General features: G+C 51.5%; 1 protein-coding gene across 1 annotated transcript in view; it reads right to left on the reverse strand.

Moving 5' to 3' along the window:
• LOC144822741 (uncharacterized) overlaps nucleotides 1-13112 on the reverse strand; it is a 2085503-nt gene that overhangs the window by 361867 nt on the left and 1710524 nt on the right. The gene's annotated exons all lie outside the window — the stretch shown is intronic.

Below are 13112 nucleotides of genomic sequence, written 5' to 3' on the forward strand. Positions count from 1 at the left end.
GAAGTTCAGGGTCACTCTCCTTACCCACTCCCAGCCACTAGGATGACATGGACTCTGCTGTTCCTGGTCTTATTCAGAAGTCCGGACAGAAGGGTCAGAGGCGGAAAGGTGTACAGGATTCCTGTGTTCCATTCCAGCCAGAATGCATCTCCTGGTGACTCTCTTTGCAGAAACACCAACCTGCAAAACCTTTTAGACTTTGAGTTCTCAACGGTGGCAAAAAGATCTAGCCAGGGTTCTACCCACTATCGGAAGATGCCATGTGCCACCTCAGGACGGAGGCACCATTCATGATCCTCTTAAGCAGGTGATTAAAACTATTAACTAAGGGAATCTCACTCTTGGGTTTCCAGTTAACCGCTCTTTACGAGCACCGCCTGCTACTGAATTAGTTTCGACCCGGACTGTTGTCACAGCTTGATCATTAAACCCAGCCATCTGCATTGCGCAAACGCTTACTGTTTTGATCGAGCACACACACTGAGGCTTTACCATAAACGGATATTCATTTTCACGCGACGGGACCGTTTAAATAAATAACGCTTCCTAGTTGCCGCACTCTCGCTTGAGCATTTTCTACATTATCAAGAAGACACATCCAACAAGTTTTGGAAGCCAATGTATAAATGAGGGGGTCTTTACCCTCACAGCAATCCCTGTTTGCCGCTACCTTCGCGCACCATACTATGAGTATGCTGCCTCCATCCAGATTGACGACATACTTACATTCACGATACACCAACATGTAAGAAGACCCTAGGATGACCGAGATTAGTTGTCAAATGTTGTAAAACCCTACAGTGATGAAACATTAAACTCCCACAACTAGGCAACCCAGCAAAGTTGCTACTGCCCAACAAAACTGACATTGATTTAGACGGTCCAACATCTAATTACTACTCTCCCTATGACAGCTCAGTGATGTATATCAGGGACTCCAATTAAGGATTAGTTAAAATGTTTGTATATATATTTTTTATCTCTCCAATTACCAGCTTGTACACAGGAGCAGAGCCTTGTGTTTGGCTCCACCGGGCACTGTTGAAGTCTGGGGACCACAAATAGTGGGTGAGTCCTACATAAATAATTTCCTTCAGTCTGTACTGTTTTTCCACAGGGGCAATATTCACTTTTGCTCACTGCGGACAATCACCTGTTTTTAAAGCATTAAACCTTGATTTTATCCTTGAACGCCGTTTGGCACTCGCATCAGTACATAATTGGCATGCTTTGGAGTCACCATGAATCTTTGTTGGTACTGGTGAATAGTTGTTACATGAGAATCTTTTCCCTGGGGGGCGTGGCTAGCGGCCGGCGGAGATGGTGGCAGACTAACGAGGCTCCCGAACCCACCGCCCGTAATCCGCAAAAATTATCCTGCATAAGACTCGGGAACCCCGTGAAACTACCGGGTGACCCCAACAACACATCGCTGCCTGCTCTGGTGCCGCGGAAGAGCCTTTTCCTGCACCGAGTGCGACGTACGGGTCCAAAACCACGCTGCGGACCTGAGGCGCAAGATGGCGGAGAGACCTGAGGCGCGAGCCCTGAAGCCCGCTTGAGAGACCAGGAGCGTGACCCGGGAGTGCTCGGAGGCGACTGCCCGACGACGGAATCCTGGGACCCCCTGCGGTCGAGGGGAGCCGCTGGAGGACCGGGCTCGGCGCCCCGCTGCCCTGGTGCAGCCCCTCCCTGCCCAGAAGGCTAAAATCGAGACCCCGGCGCCGGTGAGGCCTACTACCCCCGAGGTGAGTGAGCGTGCCCGACCGGCGCGGCGGACCACTACTGCTGCTCCGGCGCGGCCGGCGCCACTTGGGGGGGTGTCTCTCCCGCGCCGGGACCCCCCGGAACCGCGCGACCAGCGCCCGTGAGGTGACGCCGAGGGGTGTTTCCCTACTGCCCGGAGGGACGACAGCTCTGCCCCTATCCCTGGGGCCGGACTGAGACGCCCTGCCCTCGCAGGGGGACGCTGTGGGTACTTGGTGGCTGAGGGAAATCTGGAGGACGTGTCGGGCCCTGATATTGAGGAGTGGCAGGACTGGGAGCCCCGACTCCGCCGCGACCTCCAACAACGGTCTGGGTGGTGAGCTGAGCCTACCGCATCTTTGTTGGCCTGGAGTGCCGGACTGGCCGAGGGCGCTCTTGCGGCCCCCCCCGACCCTAGGGGAGCACAAGCTGACCCGACTGGCCCTCGGCCTGAGGGCGGTGGTTCCGCGGCGGGGACCCGGACTGCCCTGACTCTGCTGGGGCCCGCGCCTGGTGGAGGCTTTGAGGAGCGACGTCACCTGATCATCAGAGGACCTGGGAACCCGTGCTGAGCCTTGCGCCCTCGGCCTCCCTAGAGGAGCTGCCGTCCACGGCTTGGTGGGACGCTCGCGAGGACCCCCGGACCTGGCAGGGGGGGACCCCCAACCAGACCAGAAACGCCCTGATAGGGTTGCAGATCACGGTTCCCCTGGGGCTGCGCAAACGGACAGGGGGGCGCCGGTCAACTAACAGCTCGGCGGAGGGAGGATCCTGAGGGGCGCGGTGCATCGCCCTCCCCGGCGTACAGCGGCGGGGCCGCGAAGCAGCCTGAGACAGGCCTAGTTGCCACAACGAAAACTGCGCACCAGCGGCCCCTGGGACGGCGGAGGGCGCGATCTGATCTTCCGGGTTCTCCCGCGGAGAACCCCCACGGCCGCACCACATAAAGGCAGCCGGGCTCCCTTTTACACACCACTGCCTGCTCCCCTGCTGTCACGCTGCAATGGGGAAACCGAAGGGAGCGAGAGGAGATGCCAGCCCCGCTACGGACCCTCCGGAAGAAACCCCTCCGCCGCCTACAGACCTACAACAAATGCAGGACACAATTCTCCGGGCGATTACAGACACGAAGGATGCCCTACACCACGATATTGCACAAGTTTCAACGGGTCATGGACTCCTTCGTGCAGACCATGCAAAACTAGCGGATAGGGTCAAGGAGACGGAGGACGCCATTGCGATCTTGGCACCAGCACAGAAGTCGATGGAGGGACGCCTCACCGAAGCGCTGGACCGCATCCAGGCTCTAGAGAGACGGGCAGAGGATTCTGAAAATCGTAGCCGCAGAAACAACGTGCGCCTTGTGGGCCTTCCGGAGAAAAAAGAAGGTACGGACATGGTGGGCTACCTAGATGACTGGCTGCGGACTGTAGTGGCCCCTGAGGGCCTCTCCCCCTTCTTCACTCTGGAGAGAGCACACCGTGTCCCATCCAGACCCCTTAAGCCGGGCCTGCCTCCTCGCCCAGTGGTCATCAAGCTGTTGCACTATAAAGACAGGGACTGGCTATTGCAGCGGGCCAGGGAAACAGGGCCCTTCCAAGTGGACAACAGCAGGGTGACCCTATTTCCGGACTACACTTTTGAAACACAAAAACTGCGCGCCTCTTTCCTCTCCATCAAAAAGGAACTACACACGGAAGGCATCCAATACTCTCTGCTGTTCCCAGCCAGGCTCATAATAGTGGTGGATGGAAAGGCACAGTTCTTTGCGACTGCGGAGGAGGCCTGGGCCTGGTGGGACACCTACAAAGCAGGCACAGATGGAGCACGATTTAGGGCTGAGGAGGAGTGCCGAAATCAACCGGTGAGGAAATCATGGAGACTCCGGAGGCTGAGACAGCGCACCAGGAAACCAACGCAATCTCAAACGGAAGGCGAGCGGCAGGCGGCGCTCCAAGCGGTGAAAGATGTTTCGGGATCAACTCTGCTCCGATCGGAGAAAGAATCGTGCTCGGAAGAACGGGGTTCGGGCTCGGAGACTGAATTATCGGAAATGAGCAAAACTGGAGGTCCGAGAATCACGCCACAGACTTCGGAAGTGATAATTGGCAGCTGACCTTCTGGACATGGCCATGGGTCACCTGGCGATGGCATGCTGAATGGCCTCTATGCACACCTGAGCAGGACGCTGTTAGACTGAAGTATCGTAAGTTGTGCTGTATATGGCGGGAGGGAGTTGTGGAGACGACATCGGAAACTGCCGGTAACTAGCTCACACTCCCCAGAGCCCATAAGGCTTCCGTGATACTAATCACGGGCACATAGAAGTTTAGAGCACGATTGCTCACCTGTTTGGATGGGAACTACTCAGTTGCAGTTAGGTCCTATTCTGGGGGGGAGGGAGCCTGGAGTAGTTGGGGGAGCTCAGGGCTCAGTTCAAGGGGGGGGAATGTAGGGACAGTTGGGAGGGAGGGAAATGTTGTCGAACCTATTGTCTGGCTGCCAACCAAGTTTGAACTGACTCATAAACAATGGGGCTATGGCTAATATGGGATCATTGAAATGTGTGTCGGAATGTGCGGGGGTTGAATACTATGATAAGGAGGCACAAAATCCACTCTTATTTAGTCCGTAGGGGGGTGCACATAGCATTCCTGCAAGAAACTCATTTGACACGGAAGGAGGGAGTGGCGCTACAGCGTAGATGGAGGGGCCACCTCTATTACACTACATACTCTGCCTTCGCTAGAGGGGTGTTGATCTGGATAAGAGCGAGCGTCCCTTTCTAGGTCACTAGACACACTGTGGACCCGGACGGGAGATTTGTAGTGGTTGAGGGCCTACTTAGAGGCCGACACATAGCACTTACTAGTGTATATGCTCCAAATGTAGATCAAGCGACATACTTTATGAAACTCTCTAGGACTCTGGCCAGCTACTTCACTAGTCCATTGCTGATAGGGGGGGACTTTAACTCAATTGCGGACGCCTCTCTAGACAGATCACACCCACCATTGCAGGCATCCCCAGTGTATAGACTAGCAAAGCACCGAGCGGACTGGCAGGGAAAATGGGATTTATCGGATGCTTGGCGGATACAACACCCGGGGGAACGAGACTACTCATTTTACTCCAGCATTCATGACCTCCATGTCCGCCTCGACATCTTTCTCTGCTCGCAAACAGTGCTCCCGTCAGTAGCCCGGACTGAATATCTAGCACGAACGATCTCCGATCACAACCCCTTACTCCTCACGCTAGACTGGATGAACAAACCCACACTTATCCCGACATGGCGGCTAAGGCCGGACACGCTAGATGACCCACCTTTCCGTGAGGCGTTGGGAGAGAGGATCGCGCAGTACTTCGTGGAGAACGAGGACACTGCCTCGTCTAGGGCTATAGAATGGGATGCATTTAAGACAGTGGTGAGGGGACACTGTATAGGAAAATTTGCGGGGGCGCGCAGGACGCTGATAGATGATTTGGATAAAGCTGAACTGAAATTGAGAAACGCGGAGCGGGAGCGCCCCAACCACCCTGAACTTAAGAGTACAGTCAGCGATGCGCGGGAGGCAGTGGCGGTAGAAGTGGAGCGCCTCCGCAGCTTTGACTATAAAACGTATTTGACGAGAACCCTCGCGGAGGGTGATAAAACCGGCACGCTCCTGGCCTGGCTAGCGAACCCCAGCCGCAACAGTAAGCCAATTATGTCCCTCAAGGGGAGTGGGGGCCACATGCTCCATACGCAGCCGGATATACTGGACTGCTTCCGCTCCTATTACGAACGGCTATATCAGAGCAGGCTGGTGGACCGGGGCGCGGCAACGGACGCCTTCCTGGCCGACCTGCATTTGCCCCAACTGACTCGGGAAGACGCTGAATCCCTAGGCAGCCCGATAGACTTGACGGAAATAAAGGGAGCAATAAAACATATGGCACATAACAAAACGCCGGGACTGGACGGACTACCCGTTGAATTTTATGCCAAATACCTTGACCAGCTGACCCCTCGCCTCCAAATAATTTATAATGAGGCCAAGGAGGTGGGCAGACTTCCTTGTTCAATGCGTGAAGCCATAATGGTACCCCTCTTAAAACCTCGGCGAGACAGCACAGACCCAGCGTCCTACCGGCCGCTGTCTATGTTGACGACGGATTATAAAATCTCAGCAAAATATTGGCCACCAGGTTGCTGTCCCATATGCAAGGACTGATCCACAAACACGAAGCACAACATACGCAGACTACTCAGACTGATAGATAATCCTCCTCCCGAGGCACGGACCCCCCTGGTGCTCGCGGTCGATATAGAGAAAGCATTTGACAGCCTAGAGTGGGATTACCTTTATAGAGTAATGAGGATCTTTGGACTAGGTGAGGGATATATAGCGTGGACGAAAGTACTGTACGCGTCGGCGAAAGCAAGAGTGAGGATCGGAGCCTTGGTGTCAGAAAGATACAATGTGAACCGAGGAACCAGACAGGGGTGTGCACTGTCCCCCCTACTATTCGCGCTCGCAGTGGAACCCCTGGCGGTGACTGCCAGACGGGGCGACCACTACTGTGGTTTGACCTCCGGAGGAACCCGCCATTTTATCTCCTTGTACGCACACGACCTGCTCCTCTTCTTAGAGGATGCCGTGGAGGCGGTAGCGGGTGCCGAGAGACTGCTAGAATGCTTTGGCGACATCTCTGGTTTACGGGTGAACTGGGCGAAAACCTGTCTCTTCCCTCTACGGAAGGAGGAGGCGCATCCCCCAACCCACTCGATGTTGAGATGGGAGCCCGACTGCCTGAGCTATCTGGGGGTACACATATACCATGACCCTGCGGACTTATTGGACGGCAACATTGGACGCTGCATCAGAGCCTTACAGAGCAGTATGACCTTTTGGGCAACCCTGCCCCTATCCATGACGGGTCGAGTGTCACTGCTGAAAATGATAGCCCTCCCAAGGCTGCTATATTTTTCCGGACCCTCCCGGTATGGATACCCGGAGCAACCTTTAAACGGCTTAAGTCGTTAGTAATCTCCTTTTTGTGGGGAGCGGGCAGGCGTAGAATTGCACTGGCGACGCTGACCCGCTCGAAAGACGAGGGTGGCATGGCGGTCCCGGACTTTGAATTATACTACCTGGCGGCCCAATTACAATACTTTACGCAAGAGGTTGCGAGAGCTTATCGGGGTCCGGAACATGATAGGGAACTAGGGATACCCCGCCATGTCCTGGCATACATTACTCTGCAACAGAATTTAATACTCAAGGGACTATCTTTGGAGGAACGAACGCTTCGGCTATGCTGGAACAGGTCGCAGAAGCGAGCAGGGCCGATGCACCCATATGCGCCCGAAATCCCACTGGGTATGGTGACGGCGCTACCCCATGGGGGGAACTGGTCGGGACTACAGGACTGGGAGGAGGCAGGCTTACAAATGATAGGGGACCTCTATGACGACGGAGTTCTGGTACCATTTCAGACACTTCAAGAGCGCTACGACCTTCCAAGGGGCGACTATTTAACACACGCAGCAGTAGTGAGGGCCATACAAGCACACTGAGGAGAGGGGCTGATCGAGCCAAAGACAACACTGGTGTGCCAATACGCAATGATGGCGGCGGGTACATTTAAAGCAGTCACATGCCTCTATTCCCGATTATCTTCCGAAAACATTCAACCCCTCACTCCACTTAAAATGAAGTGGGAAGCAGACCTGCAGAAAGAAATCCCTGACACAACATGGTCCCAACTAGTGCGCAGAGCTAAGAAAAGTACCAGAAATGAGCGCTTCCAACTTATCCACCTGTACATCCTCCACAGAGCCTACTTAACCCCGAACAAAGTAGCAACATACTTCGGAGTAGCAGACGCAGCTTGCCCTAGATGCGGCCTCATAGAGGCAGATCTACTTCATATGCTCCGGGGGTGCCCTCACATACAGGAATATTGGAATGAGATAGGTGACACACTGAACGCAGTAACGGACAGGGAACTGCTTTACGACAATGAGGTCACACTCCTTCATTGGTTCCCACACACACGCAAAAACAAGCTCACAAGCAAATTCATAGACATGGGACTGCTCCTAGCCAAACGGGAGCTGACCAAGGGATGGAAATCAAAGGTGGGACCAACACACAAGAGATGGCTGAACGAATTCCTGAAGTGGGCAACGGCAGAGAGTACGATCAGATACCAACTGGCCCGCCGCAGTTCTGACGAGAAAGCGCAGGATGCGGCGAGGGCGTGGGAGGCGTTGGTCCAGGCTCTGAGGGACACTACACTAGAGGAACTAGAAGGGGAGGAGACAGAAGGCCCACCAATTCCACTGGCACCCATCGTTCACCCAGCACTGGTACCAGACACACACATACAGAGTAGCACGTGAAATTCCTCCGTCCACTGCCGTAACTATAGGTACTAGCACCAGACATAGGCGTAGACACACAGTGAGGGTGGGGAGGGGGGCGCAGTTCAGCATGAGCATTGACATAATACAACGATTAATATGGGGGGTAGAGCGGGAGGAGGAGAATAAACACATGAAGCAGAAGGCAACTGAACTATCCTCCCCCTACGAGAACCAGCACACCTATGAGAATACCAGGACCACGAGAATCGCCGCCCGACCTCCGGGTTGAGGGCTAAATGGCTGTGTATCATATGGTGGTGGGGACCGAGCCTGCAACTACGATGTACAAACTGTTGATGTGTCACATGTATAGCTCTGCAATAAAAATTGTTTTACAAAAAAAAAAATGAGAATCTTTTCCCTCTAACGCCTTCTTCTCCCCCAACAGGTAGATCCAGGCAGGTTAAAAGAAGATTTGGGGTAAAAGATTAACCCTGATGTGCAAAACTTTGTTTGCCTTTTTCCCATTAATTGTAGATAGCTTTTTTTTTTTACATAGGTCCTGAAGAATCGCAGGGTTAATACACCGTTGGCAAAAAACATGTTGACCCACACACTTTAACAAGGACATGAATACGTACGAAAACTTTTCGGGCAAGTGCCTTGTACACTGGTTTTAATTAGGACAGGAGACCCCCAGAATAAAAATGCTGTCCTTCTAGGTACTCCCAGTATTATTTTACTTCACTTCACTGCATCTACACAACAACGGCCCCATACCCGCACTTCACCATACGGCAGTTGGATAGAAGATCTCCAACAAAGAGCCCCTTTTCAGGGATCTCGTTGGGGATTGCACCGTCGCCCAACGAGGAGCAGCCCAGATGATGAAGCATGACACCTTAAAGGGTGTGTAGGGGCATTATGATCCAACATATGGATCACCACTTATGCCCTTTATAGGGTACAGTGAGATCCAGCCACTTTGTGTCTCCAACTAGCATTGTTTACGAGAGGAACAGCATAAACCCTTTTTTGTATTGTACCAATCATGATCCACCAGGTGCTGCTTACTGACTCGTCCACTCCTGCATTCAAGAACGCTGCCTGGTGGTTCACAATCACAGAAATGTCCTGATGCTCCTGCTAGCTCTAAGGCACAGATCCTCCCACCACAGGACCCACTCCACCATGCTTGCTGAAGTATTGCATGGTGGTAGTATTGCCTGTGAGAACCAGCAACAGCCTCCCCTTGATGGGTGGCAGGAAGGCTTTTATCCCCGGAATGGCCCGAAGCGCTAGTAGACTCATATAGAGCTGGGCTTCCACCAGAGAACAGAATTCTCTGATCTCCACCTCCCCCGGGTGACCTCCTCAACTCAGTAGTCGATGCATCAGTCACCACTGTCACCATGATTAGGGAGGGGAGATAAGCCTCCTGCTGTACCAATAGCACGCTAGCAGCCACCACTACACATCATGGGCTGTCCCTTCTGAAAGCTGGATAGCATCTGTCATATTTCCACAAAAAGCCCAGTGAGACTTCAAATCCCATTGCAGAGCCCACATATGGTGCCTGCCATAGTTGACAGGAAACTGCAGCAGACTAACAGGTCAAGAAGCCTCAGAGCTGCTCTCACAAAGAATCAGGACTGAGGCTGAAACATGAGGATGATAGCATGAATGTTCCAGACTCGCTGCAGTGGAGGGAAGACCATGCATTGCACTGCGTCCAGTGTAGCCCCAATAAATGTCAACATCTGGGAAGTAGGCAAGTGCCATTTTGGCTCATTATGTTGAACCCCAATAATGTTAAGAAGTCTGATGTCATCTGGCGGTAGTCTAAGTCTGACTGTGGTTAGCCCACCTTTAGCAGCCAGTCATCGAGAAGGAGAAGACTGGCATCTCCAGCCTCTGAAGGTGTCCAGCGACAACAGTCATCACTTTCATGACCACCTGAGGGGCACTAGTGAGGCAAAAGGGGAGCACTGCAAATCGGGAATTCTTCTGGCCGACCATGAACAGTAGGTTTATTGCAGGACGCGTATATGGAAATGCACATCCTGCAGATCCAAGGAATCCAGTCTCCTAGTTCCAGAGAGGCCAAAAACTAGGCCAGCATGAGCATTTTGAATTTGTTTTCCAGCAAACAGTCTTGGGTCCAATTTATGCTGGAGGACTCTGTCCTTTTTCAGCACTAGGAAATAACAATAGTAATAGCCATCTCCTCTTTCAGAGTGTGGACACCTCTTAATAACCTTAAAGAGCAATACTCACACCTCATGCATCAAAATGGAAGAGTACTCCGCTAATAGTCTATCAGATGTCACAGGAAGATGTGGTGGAGCAGACAAATAATAGGACTTAATCGTACTGAACAATCTTTATGGCCCATCTGTAGGTCATGAAGGATAATCATCCTGGGAAGAAAAACCGAATTCTGCCTCAATAGGATGGGTGTTCACCACTAAAGGCAAACTCAAGCAGCTTAGAGGTAGTTGCCCTAGGTGACATCACCTGTGCAATGTCCGCCAGACCTCAGTCTCTGGCCTCGAAAGGACTGAGGAGATTGCTGTAGTAGTTGGGGTGACTGGCACTCAGTAAGCCAACCCCTCAGATAAGTACAAACATTTTTTTTAACTGATGCAGGAACTGCTTGCCGGGGGTCAACAGTTCCATACAGCGTACCGTAGGTTTTACGGTCCTTAAAACACTTGAGGAAAGGAACAGATTTTTTGCAAAAATTTGTAAGCCATCAAAGGGCATATCCATAAAAGAAGCTTGAATGCATCCAGAGAACTCCAAAGAACGCATTCATGCATGATGCCATCCTTCCTCCCTGGTGGGTAGTGTTATGGACTGCACAAACATGTACTTAACTGCATCCTATCCATCATGAATTATTTGAACCAAAGAAGACCTAAGGTCTTCTGGGTCCACCAGCAAGACCTTACTTGCGATGTCCTAAAGGACATGTGCATAATCACCCAACAAAGAGACAGTGTTGTCAAATCTTAGTGCAAGGCTGGCTGAAGAGAACATTTGTTTACCAAAAGCCTCAATCCTCTTTGACTACCTACCTGGGAGAGTCATTGGCAAAGAATTGAGGTTAGCCTCACTGGTTGATGTCTGCATCACTAGGCTCTCTGAATTAGGGCGCTTAGTGAGAAAATTAGCGTCAACGGGTGCGGGTCTGTGATCTTTGGTCACATGCATTCTCACTATTTTGATCTTGACAGAAAGCAACTGTACATTCAGGAGCTCAGCTGTCAGTCGGACCACAACTGCAAATGACGCACTCTCTTCAGTAGATGGCTAAATTGCCAGTTCAGCCCCATATCAGGGGGAGTATCGAGCCCACTTGCCTCTACTAAATCCACACAGAAATTGTCAAAATTATAAAGAGTCAGAGGATCACCATCCTCAAACCCACCATCATCATTTCTCTCTGGTGGTGTACCTTGTTCAGAATCAGACCGATTAAGATAATGGAGACTCTGTTGGCGTGACTGCCCTGAAGAAAAAATCTGTGCAGAATCAGGCCCTATAATGACTGATTGTGCTTTAGTGATTTTGTAGCCTGTCATCAGTCGAGGTCTGACTGGTGTTAATTTGGGTCAGACATCAAAATCCGAATCAGATCTTTTTCTTGCGCTGACGATGAGTAGAGTCCAGCTCAGGTCAAAGTGCCAGTGTAGGCATCATTGCCAGAGTCAGTACTAGATCTGGAAAGGGTTCTCAAGAGGCCAGTAGGCACCCTGGAAGGCCCTTTGGGGTACATTGACTGAAGAGCCCTGAGGATTCTTTGGACTCAAAAGCGTGCCAAAGGGAGTTTGGAAAAGCACTGAAAATCTGCAGCATGGCACAGCCTCTTTAAAGATCTCAATTGGCTGTTGTATCGCCGCTAGCCTGGGAAACTCGGGTCACATTGAGATCAGACGGGTTTCGGCCCCATGCTCAGGGACCCCAAAGAAGATTGATTAACAGCGTGACTCAGTCACAACCTCTCCTTGGACACAGAATGGCAGGATGAGGTCAAGTCCTACTTCACTTTTTTATACTTACTCTTTTACTTCGTTTGGACTTACTGAAGTTCTTCGACTGCCTCGTAGATGTCTTGGAAGAAAGGTACCCTGGACTGAAAGGTTCCACACGCTAGATGTGGAGTGGAAGCAGAACTTATGCAAAAGTTTTGACTTCTTTTGATGTTCGGCGACCTACAGTTGCGACTTCCGGTGCCGGATTGCCTTAGGGTGAATAAGGGCTTACTAATCATGACTTTGAGTCATGCCTCAAACCCAGACACCAAATACACATCTCTCTGACTTGCATCTGCTTTCTTCAGTCAGGCCATGGTTTATAGCCTGTTGTATTGGAGAGGAAATCATTCCCTAGCACACTGATTATTATCCTGGAAGTTGTAGAAAGGACAACGAGTGCTGGAGCAGAGCGAGCTCTGAATCTATGTTATAAGGAATTGATTTCAGTGTGCATGAGTGGCACATGTATGTGGCTCCACTCCATCAATCAAACACTGGGATTTGTAAAGCGCTTGGTTGATTGACAGAAGTGTCCCGGCGCTCAAAGAAGATCACTTCCGGGGCAGTTCGGAGCCAGCGTAGAGCTGCAGGGGCCACCTAGTCACACACAGGAGCATTGCTAACAAGATTTCTGGATACAACATGGGAAGTATTCTAAGGTGAGGATTATAGGGTCAGATAGAGTATCCATCAGAAAATAAGACATCATACCACCAACCAACCACTGCAGAATAGACATGTTCTTAACCCACAACAACTCTATGTGCAATAAACAGCTATCGGCAGGCACCCAATAGCATTTCAATTACCCAATACTGCTATGAAATACATTTAGAAAATATGTGCTCCAAAGCCATATAGTTGTATAATGCTGACAAATCAGCAGAATCGTTTTCGCATGACACCAACAGAAATCTTAAAATCATTTAGATTAAATAAGCTTAAACATACCACACTCTCATGAGCACACT

This window comes from Lissotriton helveticus, chromosome 3_1 (assembly GCF_964261635.1).
Source record: "Lissotriton helveticus chromosome 3_1, aLisHel1.1, whole genome shotgun sequence".
NCBI lineage: Eukaryota > Metazoa > Chordata > Amphibia > Caudata > Salamandridae > Lissotriton > Lissotriton helveticus.